This window comes from Hyperolius riggenbachi, unplaced genomic scaffold, assembly GCF_040937935.1.
Source record: "Hyperolius riggenbachi isolate aHypRig1 unplaced genomic scaffold, aHypRig1.pri scaffold_170, whole genome shotgun sequence".
Lineage (NCBI taxonomy): Eukaryota > Metazoa > Chordata > Amphibia > Anura > Hyperoliidae > Hyperolius > Hyperolius riggenbachi.
The window spans coordinates 71815-85461 of NW_027152381.1; positions in this window are offsets into that span (position 1 = coordinate 71815).

Sequence of the window (13647 nt, forward strand, 5' to 3'; positions counted from 1 at the left end):
ATTACGATTTTCAGGTGTCTGCTGCCCACATTGCGATTTTCTGGTGTCTGCTGCCCACATGGCGATTTTCTGGTGACTGCTGCCCACATGGCGATTTTCTGGTGACTGCTGCCCACATGGCGATTTTCAGGTGACTGCTGCCCACATTGCGATTTTCTGGTGAACTCTGCCCACATTACGATTTTCTGTCCCACATTACGATATTCTGGTGAACGCTGCCCACATTACAATTGTCTGGTGAATGCTGTCCACGTTACAATTTTCTGGTGACTGCTGCTCACGTTACGATTTTCTGGTGACTGGTGCCCACATTACGATTTTCTGGTGAACTCTGCCCACATTATGATTTTCTGGTGAACTCTGCCCACATTATGATTTTCTGGTGAACGCTGCCCACATTACGATTGTCTGGTGAATGCTGTCCACGTTACAATTTTCTGGTGACTGGTGCCCACATTACGATTTTCTGGTGAACTCTGCCCACATTATGATTTTCTAAAGGCCCACATTACGATTTTCTGGTGAACTCTGCCCACATTACGATTTTCTGGCCCACATTACGATTGTCTGGTAAAATGCTGCCCACTTTACAATTAATTTACAGTGAAACGCTGCCCCATTACGATTATTTGGCACCTATGGGGGGGGGGGGGGGGGGGCATCCAAATATTCGCAGGGGGGCCCAGTGATTTCTAGTCACGCCCCTGTCCTGGGCCCCTCTGTGCGGTTTCTGCCACTCCCTGCTGAGATCCTGGCTTGTAATTGCCAGTTTTGGGCAGTGTTTACAAACAAAACACATGGCTGCTAACCAGCATGTGACAGGTTCAGAGAAGCTCAGTCTGTGACTCATACAGAGCCTGCAGGGGGCATGGAGAGGATGTGTATAGCTTCTGCCTATCACAGTAGAACAGCACATTCCTACCTCAGCTGACAAAGCTGACAAAGGAAAGAAGATTTGATTAGATAACAGAGATAATACAGCCACTGTGCAACTAGGAAAGGCTGCAGTAAGACAGACCACATTAGAACAGGTATAGGAACTTATAGGATAGAAGAAATAAGGCTGAAAATGTTGTTACAGAGTCTCTTTAATATCTAAATTAGGAATTGTGGTTTCCGAAGTATTAACCCATCTATGGCATCTTATGATCAAGCTTGGGAATATTTGAGCAAAACTACATGAGTTTACAAATCACCCACTTTTAAATAGCTCTGATTGTTAGCTTTCCATAATGGTGACATTTGAGGCCCTTTTCTGATGTCATTTAAGGTGGCCATACACTGGTCGATTTGCCATCAGATTCGGCCAAAAGATAGATCCCTCTCTTATCGAATCTGATCAGAGAGGGATCGTATGGCCACCTTCTGCAAACAGATTGTGAATCGATTTCAGCCTAAAACCGATCACAATCTGTGGAGGAGCTGCCGCCCCCCCCCCCCCTTCCTGCATACATTACCTGTTCCGGCCGGCGCAAGTCCCCTGATCCACCACTGTCTTCTTCTCCGCCTGGTCCCGGCATCTTCTCCGCATCGGCTCCCGGCTGGCATCTTCTCCCATCACCTTCCGCATCCCACATCCGGCATCTGCATATAACTTTCTGTCACTCCAGTGACAGCGGAAGTTCAAATAGAGCGCCCTCTATTTGTACTTCTGCTGTCACTGCAGTGACACAGGAAGTTATGCCGGATGCCGTGATGCGGAAAAGATGCCACCCGGGAGGTGACAGCGAGGACTCGCGCCGGCGGAGCAGGTAATGTATCTCCGCTGTATTGCGTGGGTCGTTGGGCATTCAAACGCCGCTATCGACGCACTCCCGACCCGAGAAAAATCTTCCGCACGGATGGATCGACATAAGTCGACGGGAACGATGGATTTCGGACGGAAATCCATCGTTCTGTCAGCGGTGTGCGCGGCGATTTCACGGCCGTTTCGATCACTGTGATCGAAACGGCCGTATTTTGGCGGGAAAATCGTTAGGTGTATGGGCCCCTTTACTCTTGGGCTATGCAAACAAATAAACGGTGCTGGGAAATAGTGCGGTTTTTTTTTCCCCTTGTTTTTCCCCTTTAAAATGCATAGAAAACAAAGCAATTTGCTAAAAAAGAAAAATATAGCCCACAAAAAGCTTACTTTGTCTTAAAAAATAATATAATATTTATAATACAATAATATTTAAATATGATAATGTTTTTGGCAAATGAATGGGCGGAGTGCTGAAATATAAAAATTGCTTTGGTCCACATATGGAAAACAACCTGTATGGGTCAAGTGGTAGCGTTAAAGTGGCCCAAACACATTCCCAGACTAAATACAAAAATGTTGCATAAAGCAGCTGTTGCCATTTTTAGTCTGTTAATCACATAAATATGTTTTACAATGTTTATATGAAGTTTGTAGACCATCATGGGAGATCTTTTTTACTCACATTCAGTTGAATTATTGTAAATATCTTCTGTTTTACGAAGGCAAATTTATATTTAGGACTTCTTTAACCACTTGAGGATCACAGGTTTTTTCCCTTAAAGGATACCGCAACTGAAAATAAGATTGCGGCAGTGTGTGGGGGAGTATAAGTAAATACCTTTAGCTCCTCCTGCCCCCCTCCGTCTGTTGCCGTTCCTCTAATAACCCTCCCGGTGTCCGGCGACTTTGTTGACCTATAACCTGGACATACTGTGCCCTGTGTGCGCAGTATGTCATCCCCACTTCGCTTCTGGCCGGCGCATAGCATTCGGCTCAGAAGCACGCTGATTCCTCTGCCTCCCCTGGGCTGCGTGTGCGCTCCATTACACTAAGCGTCACATGATTAGCATGTGACGCTTAGTGTAATGGAGCGCACACGCAGCCCAGGGGAGTGGGAGGGCAAGTCTGCCATTGTGAGTGACCACGGGTAATGGCCGGGGGAATCCGAGTTCGATACCGGTTCGGAGTGGGAGCCTGAGAACTGTCTACCACCACCACACATCCAACTAAGGACCCATTTGCTGTATAAGTAATGAACCTGCGCATTTGCTGTATAAGTAATGCACCTGCAGTGCAGCCAGAAAAATTAGGCAGGTATGTACACGCACCAGAAAAATTATTATAGTGGCTGCTGCTAGCAGTTGGTGGTGGTGGAGAAGGCAGTCAAGCGGCCTGTGGGCAGAGATGCTGTGTGTGGAGCGACTTAGTCTTGGGGCAGGCAGTCACACGGCGTGCAGGTAGAGATGCTGTGTGTGGGGACTGACTTAGGCTTCGGGCAGGCCTGAGCATCCTTTGCAGACCAGGCATCCGTGGTCAGATGGACCCTTGACCCAATGCTGTGTGCCAGAGATGTCACTATTTGCCTTTCAACATCACGGTACAGTTTAGGTATCGCCTTTTTTGAGAAAAAATTGTGGCCTGGTATCTTCCACTGCGTTGTGTGGCTTTGCTTTTGTGTGCTGCTTTTCCTCAGGTGGTCATCCCATTGCAGTTTGTGCTTTGTAATCATGTGCCTTCGTAAGGTAGTTGTCCCTACGCGGGTCTTGGTCTTTCCACGGCTCAATTTTCAGTGGCAGAGAGTACAGATGGCATTGCTCTCATCTGAGGCAGACTGTTAAGCTTGGGGGTGTATTCTCCACAGTCAGCATGCAACACATAAGCTGACGTGAAGGAGGTACACACACTAGCACAAGGAATCAGGATATCCCCAGTTTAGTGGAGGAGAGGACTGACTCCAATAGGAGATTGTGGTGCACAGAGCCGGTGCAGATCCGAACAGCCACAAACAACACTTTCGTAATAACGTCTCAGCGCAAAGTAGCGCTGAGCGCATAAACCAGGACTGAGGAGATCAGGACAGGTAGACAGAATGAACGCTTGCTTAACTAGCCACTACTTAGTGACATCAAGCGTCCACAACAAGACAGACTGGAATGAGGTAGCCAATGCGTTTACAGCGATGGCGTGCCTCACAAAGACAGGACAGGATAGTCAGGAAATAGCAGGATCAAGATAGAGAAACGTAACACAGATAAATATACAATAAGTATGATTTCCTAGCGTATTACAATTACAGCTATCAATGAAACTATTTGTAACGTCTGACTAACATATGTATATATCGGCAATGAACCGATATATGACATAAGCAGGAACTCTGACTAAGACTGGAGTAATACAGGGAACAGGACTCAGAAGGATTCGCTATCTCTTCGCAGAGATGAACGCAATCCACAAACAGGACCAGGAACAGGATAACTAGCTCAGCGTGCTGGAACGCTGACTAACGGAACACAGGATATAAACAGTTCGTGTACGTATATATCAGCGACACTGATGTATCAACATAACACGAATACAAGGAAAATAATAAACGTGCAAGTATGCGTATATATTGGCGATGAACCAATATATGACACAAGACAAGCAAAGTAACAACTTCTAGAAACAAGAGCAGAACTAGGAGGACTCGCTGACCCCTTCGCAGGAGTCAGCGCAGTCCACACGGACTAGGAACGAGGTGGGGCACGAGCAGAGTAACAGACAGAATCTGAGACTATGGTAGCCCATGAGGCATTGCAGGAAGCAGTTCTTTATACTGAGGTCATCCAATGGGAGCAGACCTGCAGATTCCCACACAAGTGAATGGTAATTAATCACAGGCTGATAGCAGGAAAAGGCAGACAATGATATGCAGCCTGCAGGAAAGGGATTGCCCCTTCATTGCAGCAGACAATGTTTGTTTACACAAAAGCATATTAAACTGTCATTAACTTCAGAGCGACTGCAGATGGAATCAGCAACTAGTTTAAGTGCAAACCAAACTATGCAAGCAAATGCATGTAATGACATTAGAACTGCTTGGTTTGCAATACCACTGCAGTCAGCAGTAAACGCTGCAGAAGCGATCATAACAGTACCCCCTCCCTTAAACGTGGCCTCTGGACGCCTATAAAAACTGACATATTTCTCCTGAACCACCCAAACCAAAAAATCAGAAGTGGGAAATCCAGCAAACTGATCTGACTGAAAATTCATGAAGGTCGGATCAGCCCGACAAAACCAAATTCCCGAATCAGTCTCACCAAAACTAGACCAATTGGAACCAGAACCTACCGAACCATGCCCGTCAGCACCACAAGCCTCAGTGTGACACCCATCAGAACCACGACTTCCAGAAAACAACCCCAAGAAACTCTCTGAGCGATACCCACCGCCTTCCAAGGACCGTCCAAAAACGCCAAAGCCTTTGCAATGCCCACCGGAACTGTCCTTACCAACACAAAACCCACTGTTGAACCAGTCCAAGGTACCAGGACAAGTTTCCTCAGAGATCTCCCAGAACACTTGGAAGCTCCAAAGAGATCCCCACAGGTCAGAACGCCCCTTAGGCTCACATGGAGAACCATCAAGAACCCCTATGGAACCCAGGGCAACTCCAGAGTCAGGGTCACAAGGACAAACATCAAGATCAGGGCTTTTAGGGACCAGAACCATCTCCGGGCATGCAGGCCAACCGGCAACATCAGAACATGTCTCCACTAGGGAAGCACGTGAGCACGCTAACACAGACACATCTGGGCACTCTGGCATACGAAGCACATCTGGGCACACCGGCACAAGAGAAACCTCTGGGCATGTCAAGGAACTGCGAACCTCAAAGTCAGTCAAGACAGGACCGAAACCAGAACTGGGCAAAAAAAATTCATCATGACTAGACTTCACAGTTACTGGATTCTCACTAAAAACTGCAGGATCAGACTTAGATGTCGCTGATTCCAGCAGGGTTATTAACAAATCATGTTCAGGGGCATTTACAAGACAGGGCAAATCTTCTGATGTATGCACTGAACTAGACAGGGTTCCCATAGCTTCTTCTGGACTAGACAGAGACTCATCAAATACACTGGATTGGAGCTCATGAAGGGCTGCAAAACAAGTCAATATTGCAGCAATCCCCACTGAACTAGGCAAAACTCAGAAACTCACTGGACAGGAAGGGGACTCTGGAACTACTGCCACACCGGGTAGAAAACCAGAATTTTCCAGGATACAGGGCTGGGTTTCAGAAACACTCATTAACCTGGACTGAAATTCTGAGATTTCTATTATTTTTTCCAGCGAGTCAGAATTATCCATGTTACAGGGCAAGACTTCTGAAACATTCAGAGGACAGGGCTGGAGTTCCTCGGCTGTTACAACACTGGAGAGGGACTCAACAACATTGGTTAAATCAGACTGTGTACAGGGCAAGGTATCTAACACACTTGCTGACGAGGACAATATTTCAATGGCTTCTGCTTTGCTGGGCAGAAATTCATCAAGTTTTATTAGAGCAGACTGTAATTCCAAAACAGCTGCTAGACAAGTGAATATTACTGCAACACCAACTGAGGTAAGCAGTGCCTCAGACTCCTCTGCTAGAGGGTTTGAAGTATCCAAAGTACTGGGTGAAGCATAAGACTCTGCGACCACAGCTTCACTGGATAGGATCACTGAACAGTCCATATTGCAGGGCAAAACCATGGAAGCACCTGCTGGACAGCATAATGATTCTGTGACCTGAGTTTCATTGGAGAGATCTACTGCACAATTCATGGTACAGGGCAAATTTACTGGAACATTTTCTGAACAAGGTAATAATTCTACGATTTCAGGTTCACATAGCAGATGCTCTGAGCTATTCACGAAACTAGAGCGAGGTGTAGAGACAGGAAGATCAAGACACAAAGTTTGTGCATCTGAAGCACTATTCAATTGTAAAATTGGAAAATTCAGATGCTGGGGTTCTGAGGTTTCTAGACAGGATTGCTGGGACTCAGAAACTAATGTAGTGCATCTATTGGCATCTGCTGGATCAGACAGGAGTTGAACTTTATTAACACAGGTAAATTCTACAGAAGTGTTTGCAGAGGCAGGCAAAGATTTTCTAATGTCTGTTTCACTGAACAAAGACTCATGAGTACTGGCTAGGCTGGACTCAGAAGTCAGCAGGACCTCTGGTTTCTCTGCTGAGAAATTTGTGCAGGGCAAAGTTAAGAAAGTATCAGTGGCTTCTGTTTTACTGGGAAGTAACACTGAGTTATCCATGGTACAGGGTAGAGTTACAGGAACATTCACAAGACATGGCAGGGACTCAGTAACTGGAGAAGTGGGACAGTCTCCAATTGACAGTGTGTCTTCCCTGGTATCAACTGATTGAATCGCATAAAAATTGTCCAAAATCATCTTCCACACATCGATCAATGGAACCACAAAGTCATACCCACACACACCAGTTTTTATTAGGTTATAGGCAGACTTAATGCATGCATTCAATACTAATTCACTTTTTGCACTGTAAAACTGACAAAATGAACTTGCATCTTTCTTCCATTCATAGACCAGGGCTTCCATCTCTCCTTTCTCAAATGGAGGATCCCATGCATATTTAACAGCTGAGCATTCCGGCTGATCATAGTTTGCAAATGTGTTAGTGGCAGAAACATACATTGGGTTATTTAGGTGATTGGCCGATTTCTTATTCCTAAGGATCTCCAATACCTGTAGCAAGTGTTGAACTGTAGTGTATGCAAATTTCCCTTGCTGCACGAATAAATTGATCTGTTCAATACTCTGTAATATATCTTCATAATCATATTCAGATAATTCATTTAAACAAGAACTTTTATTTTCCCTGGCTAGCAATGAAAGTTCATTAGTAGTTTCATAGGTCCATTTGACTCCCCTGAATGGTGACTGAATTTCATTAGCTGCTACTGGCGAAGTCTCATTACAGATCTGATGCGCAGTCGCCAAGGGCAACGACTCCGCTGATTGTAACGCTTTTCTTTTGGAGCGTTTACGTTTGGCTTTAGACCCTGCTGCCTTAGCAGAAGAAAAGTTATCAGAACAATTATCTGCTTGCTGATTATTTTTGTAGGCAGTAGAAGGAGCAGCTGATTGACAAGCTGCCAGGAGCTTATCAAAAGGGCTAGGCAAATCGGTTTTGCGCAGCCAGTTATGGATCACAAACGCTAGAAATTCCAGCGGTCTTTCTTTCAAATTCGTATGATCCAAGACATCGTACGCCCACTGGAACAAATTTCCCTTAAACAAAACATAAATTAACTGGGGGGCCCACGTTGAAACAGGAGTAGCCTGGAGCTCGGGATTGGCCAAAAACCTGGTACATTCAGAAAAAACCTCATTTTCTGTTTCAGAATTAAGTTTCTCAAATTTCTTAAAGGAACAGGAACCATAACAAACAGTGTCATTTTTGCTGGGAACCCCCCCCCCCCCCCCCACAATGGGGATTGGTAATGGGGCTACCATAATGTTAAGCTTGGGGGTGTATTCTCCACAGTCAGCATGCAACACATAAGCTGACGTGAAGGAGGTACACACACTAGCACAAGGAATCAGGATATCCCCAGTTTAGTGGAGGAGAGGACTGACTCCAATAGGAGATTGTGGTGCACAGAGCCGGTGCAGATCCGAACAGCCACAAACAACACTTTCGTAATAACGTCTCAGCGCAAAGTAGCGCTGAGCGCATAAACCAGGACTGAGGAGATCAGGACAGGTAGACAGAATGAACGCTTGCTTAACTAGCCACTACTTAGTGACATCAAGCGTCCACAACAAGACAGACTGGAATGAGGTAGCCAATGCGTTTGCAGCGATGGCGTGCCTCACAAAGACAGGACAGGATAGTCAGGAAATAGCAGGATCAAGATAGAGAAACGTAACACAGATAAATATACAATAAGTATGATTTCCTAGCGTATTACAATTACAGCTATCAATGAAACTATTTGTAACGTCTGACTAACATATGTATATATCGGCAATGAACCGATATATGACATAAGCAGGAACTCTAAGACTGGAGTAATACAGGGAACAGGACTCAGAAGGATTCGCTATCTCTTCGCAGAGATGAACGCAATCCACAAACAGGACCAGGAACAGGATAACTAGCTCAGCGTGCTGGAACGCTGACTAACGGAACACAGGATATAAACAGTTCGTGTACGTATATATCAGCGACACTGATGTATCAACGTAACACGAATACAAGGAAAATAATAAACGTGCAAGTATGCGTATATATTGGCGATGAACCAATATATGACACAAGACAAGCAAAGTAACAACTTCTAGAAACAAGAGCAGAACTAGGAGGACTCGCTGACCCCTTCGCAGGAGTCAGCGCAGTCCACACGGACTAGGAACGAGGTGGGGCACGAGCAGAGTAACAGACAGAATCTGAGACTATGGTAGCCCATGAGGCATTGCAGGAAGCAGTTCTTTATACTGAGGTCATCCAATGGGAGCAGACCTGCAGATTCCCACACAAGTGAATGGTAATTAATCACAGGCTGATAGCAGGAAAAGGCAGAAAATGATATGCAGCCTGCAGGAAAGGGATTGCCCCTCCATTGCAGCAGACAATGTTTGTTTACACAAAAGCATATTAAACTGTCATTAACTTCAGAGCGACTGCAGATGGAATCAGCAACTAGTTTAAGTGCAAACCAAACTATGCAAGCAAATGCATGTAATGACATTAGAACTGCTTGGTTTGCAATACCACTGCAGTCAGCAGTAAACCCTGCAGAAGCGATCATAACACAGACACACAAAAAATGTTCCACACCGCTGAACCCTGGGGTGATGGCGGCCGATTGAGTGTTAAGTGGGGCGCCAAAATCAGAGCAGGAGAAGGAAGATATGTCAGGCTTCCGTGCGGAAGCTGACAAAGATGAGGTGTTCTAGTTAAATAGTCAACTACGTCCTGACAATATTGGGGGTTGATGGCACGTGCCTTCTTCTGAACACTGTACTTTGGTCGAGGGCCGCACGAAATCACGACAGCGCAACCTCGAACAGTTCTGCTAGGTGGCCTGCCTCTGCCTTTTGTTTTGTCTATATTGGGGGGGGGGGGTGAAGTGAAAGGTATGCACTGACTTGACATCACAGTCAGCAGGCACATTGTAGCCAGGGGGTTGATGGCACGTGCCTTCTTCTGAACACTGTACTTTGGTCGAGGGCCGCACGAAATCACGACAGCGCAACCTCGAACAGACCTGCTAGGTGGCCTGCCTCTGCCTTTTGTTTTGTCTATATTGGGGGGGGGGGGGGGGTGAAGTGAAAGGTATGCACTGACTTGACATCACAGTCAGCAGGCACATTGTAGCCAATGAGGCTACACTCCCTTCTGGAGCACCACCCCTCCTTATAAAAGGCAGTCAGAGTCAGGCATTGGACTCACTCGTGTGCCTGCATTATTCAGAGAAGGGAAAGCTGCTGCAGACTGTCATAGGGAAAGCTTAGTTAGGCTCTTGTAGGCTTCTTAGCTTGCTCCTTGCTGATTCTTATTGCTAAAAAGCATCCCTCAACAGCTCTTTTGAGAGCTAATCTTGTTCTTGTGATCTTTTTTTTTTGTGTGTGTGTGTCCCACAGACACTTACTTATGTTGAATAGACAGCCTTGGTTATTCCTACTGTGTGTGCCACTGCCAGGCCCAGCACATTCATTGACTACCTGTGTGTGTGACAGGTGCACATTGTAATACCCATCACTGCATATACCTACCTGTTGTTCACTTCAGTGCACCCACCTACCTACGTGAGTGCACACAGTGTCACTGTGCCTGTCCGGTACCTGTCTGTGTGTTACAGGTGCACATTGTAATACCCATCACTGCATATGCCTACCTGTTGTTCACAGTGCATGCACCTACCTACGTGAGTGCACACAGTGTCACTGTGCTTGTCCGGTACCTGTCTGTGTGTGACAGGTGCACATTATAATACCCATCACTGCATATACCTACCTGTTGTTCACAGTGCACGCACCTACTTATGTGATTGCACGCATTGTCACTGTGCCTGTCCGGTACCTGTCTGTGTGTGACAGGTGCACATTTATAATACCCTTCACTGCATATACCTACCTGTTGTGTTCAGTGCACCCACCTACCTACGTGAGTTCACGCAGTGTGATATACCACTCCGTGCATACCTGTTAACTGCACCTGTGTGACTGCACATTGTATTAGTCAAATCAGTGCATACCTTTTACTTCATACCTCCCTATATGGACAAAACAAAAGGCAGAGGCAGGCCACCTGGCAGGTCGAGGTCGTGCTGTCGTGATTTTGTGTGGCCCTCGACCAAAGTACAGTGTTCAGAAGAAGACACGTGCCATCAACCCCCAATATTGTCAGGACGTAGTTGACTATTTAACACAGAACACCTGATCTTTTTCAGCTTCTGCACGGTTTGGTGTGTCAGTGTGAAGCAGTACTCTAATTAGACTCCCTGATTGATGTATACACATGCAAGTGTGAGGAAACGCGGAAAAGCCGCCGCGTGTACTCAGAACGGGGCGGCTGATTCCGCGTCCAACGCGGCAGTTTGCACGCATAGGCCTACATTCAGTGGTATGGCCGAACGCGGAGAAACCGCCGCATGCCTTGATAGCGGTGCGGCGGTTTCCGCATCCAGCGCGGCGGGTGCTTTACATCATGTCTGGTGTGGCTGGGACTGATAGTCCACACAGGTTCAGAAGGACGCGCGCGCGCGCTGAGAGGTAGAGCTTATATGACAGCCAGAAGGGAGTCAGCTGACCAAGCCGGTCAGCTGACGGCAGTACCACTTCTCATTGGTCCAGCACTTAGGGGAGGCGCTGGAGAGCGCTTTGCTATATATACTGGGTGCTGGTAATTCTCTGATTGTCTGCCGTTGCGATCACTACATGGAAGCACTCAGACCTTTTGTCAGATTCTCTGTTATATCTCGGTTATATCTCTGTTATACTTCAGACTAGTTCCAGGGTGTTGATGATCAAGGACCTCACACCCAGATTAGGGACTTGTGTTACCAACCTGTTATACTTCAGACTAGTTCCAGGGTGTTGATGATCAAGGACCTCACACCCAGATTAGGGACTTGTGTTACCAACCTGTTATACTTCAGACTAGTTCCAGGGGGTTGATGATCACGGACCTCACACCCAGATTAGGGACTTGTATTGTCATTCTGTTATTCTTCAGACTAGTTCCAGGGTGTTGATGATCACGGAGCTCACACCAAGACTAGGCATTGTATATTATCTGTTATGACCTTCTGCTCTCCTGACCACCCCTCTGCTTTCTGATTTCGGTACCACGCATATCTGATATCACGTTGCCAAACCCTGCCTGACTTGGATACCGAATCAGCCTTCTGTCTTTGTACCTTATCTGTCTGTCTGTTGCCGACCTGGCTAGTCCGACCTCGAGAACGATCTCCTCTGTTTAGAGATAGTTCACAGATCTGTCAGTGACACGCCACCCTTGGTGTCACTCACACTCTGGTCCTTCCCACACTCAGCCTGACTCCCCCCCCTTAAGAAGCCTCAGGCCTTGGAAGGATTCTGTCCTTTAGGCATTATCCCTTACTTACTTCCTTGTTTCCCCTTTATGGGGATCCTCCTCAAAGTATTACTGTTGCACCAAACACTCATATTACTCAGGTGTCCAGAGGTTAGAGATATATCTGATTATCGGTGATACTGCAGATCATCAATAATCGGGTATATATCTGTATTCTCGGTGATACTGCAGATCACCAGTAATCAGATCCTCTTAGTGTTACACCGATCGTCACAGAACGGTAGTGTTGGGCGAACACCTGGATGTTCGGGTTCGGGCCGAACAGGCCGAACATGGGCCAGATGTTCGGCATGTTCGGCCCGAACCCCGAACTCCCCGAACATCCCGCTTTTGGGGGCCCTATGGGGTCGCAGGCATAAGGGGGGAGCATGCCCCGGTCGCGGGGGGGGGGGTCGGAAATTCCCCCCACCCCCTCCACTAGCGCTCCCCCCTCTGCCCGCTTCCCCATACAAAAATTTTCCTTAAAGTTCAATAGTACCTTCAGTGGCTGGCCTGGCTGGCACTGTGGTGTGTTGTGAGTGAGGAGGAGGAGGAGTCCGGAGAGTGACGTGTTGAGGCCGGGCAGCGGGCGGTTCAGCGGTAGTACCCTTGTGGTACTTCCGCCCTTTCTCTGACCTCACGTCCTCTGCATACGAGGGTACGCGTGACGCGTACCCTCGTATGCGTCATCACGTAGAGGACGTGAGGTCAGAGAAAGGGCGGAAGTACCACAAGGGTACTACCGCTGAACCGCCCGCTGCCCGGACTCAACACGTCACTCTCCGGACTCCTCCTCCTCCTCACTCACAACACACCACAGTGCCAGCCAGGCCAGCCACTGAAGGTACTATTGAACTTTAAGGAAAATTTTTGTATGGGGAAGCGGGCAGAGGGGGGAGCGCTAGCGGAGGGGGTGGGGGGAATTTCCGACCCCCCCCGCGACCGGGGCATGCTCCCCCCTTATGCCTGCGACCCCATAGGGGGGCAGTATTCGGCCGAACAGGGGCCCTGTTCGGCATGTTCGGCTGGGCATTGAGCTGTTCGGGCGAACCCGAACTAAAAAGGCCGAACACCATGAGGTGTTCGGCCGAACTCGAACATCACCCGAACAGGGTGATGTTCTGCAGAACCCGAACAGTGGCGAACACTGTTCGCCCAACACTACAGAACGGCAGACCAAACACAAATGGACGCACTCACCAGCCGTCTGGGCACACTTACCACCTCGGTGGATAACATCAACCAAGTGCTGGGTAGCCACAGGACGTTAATAGACGCCTTA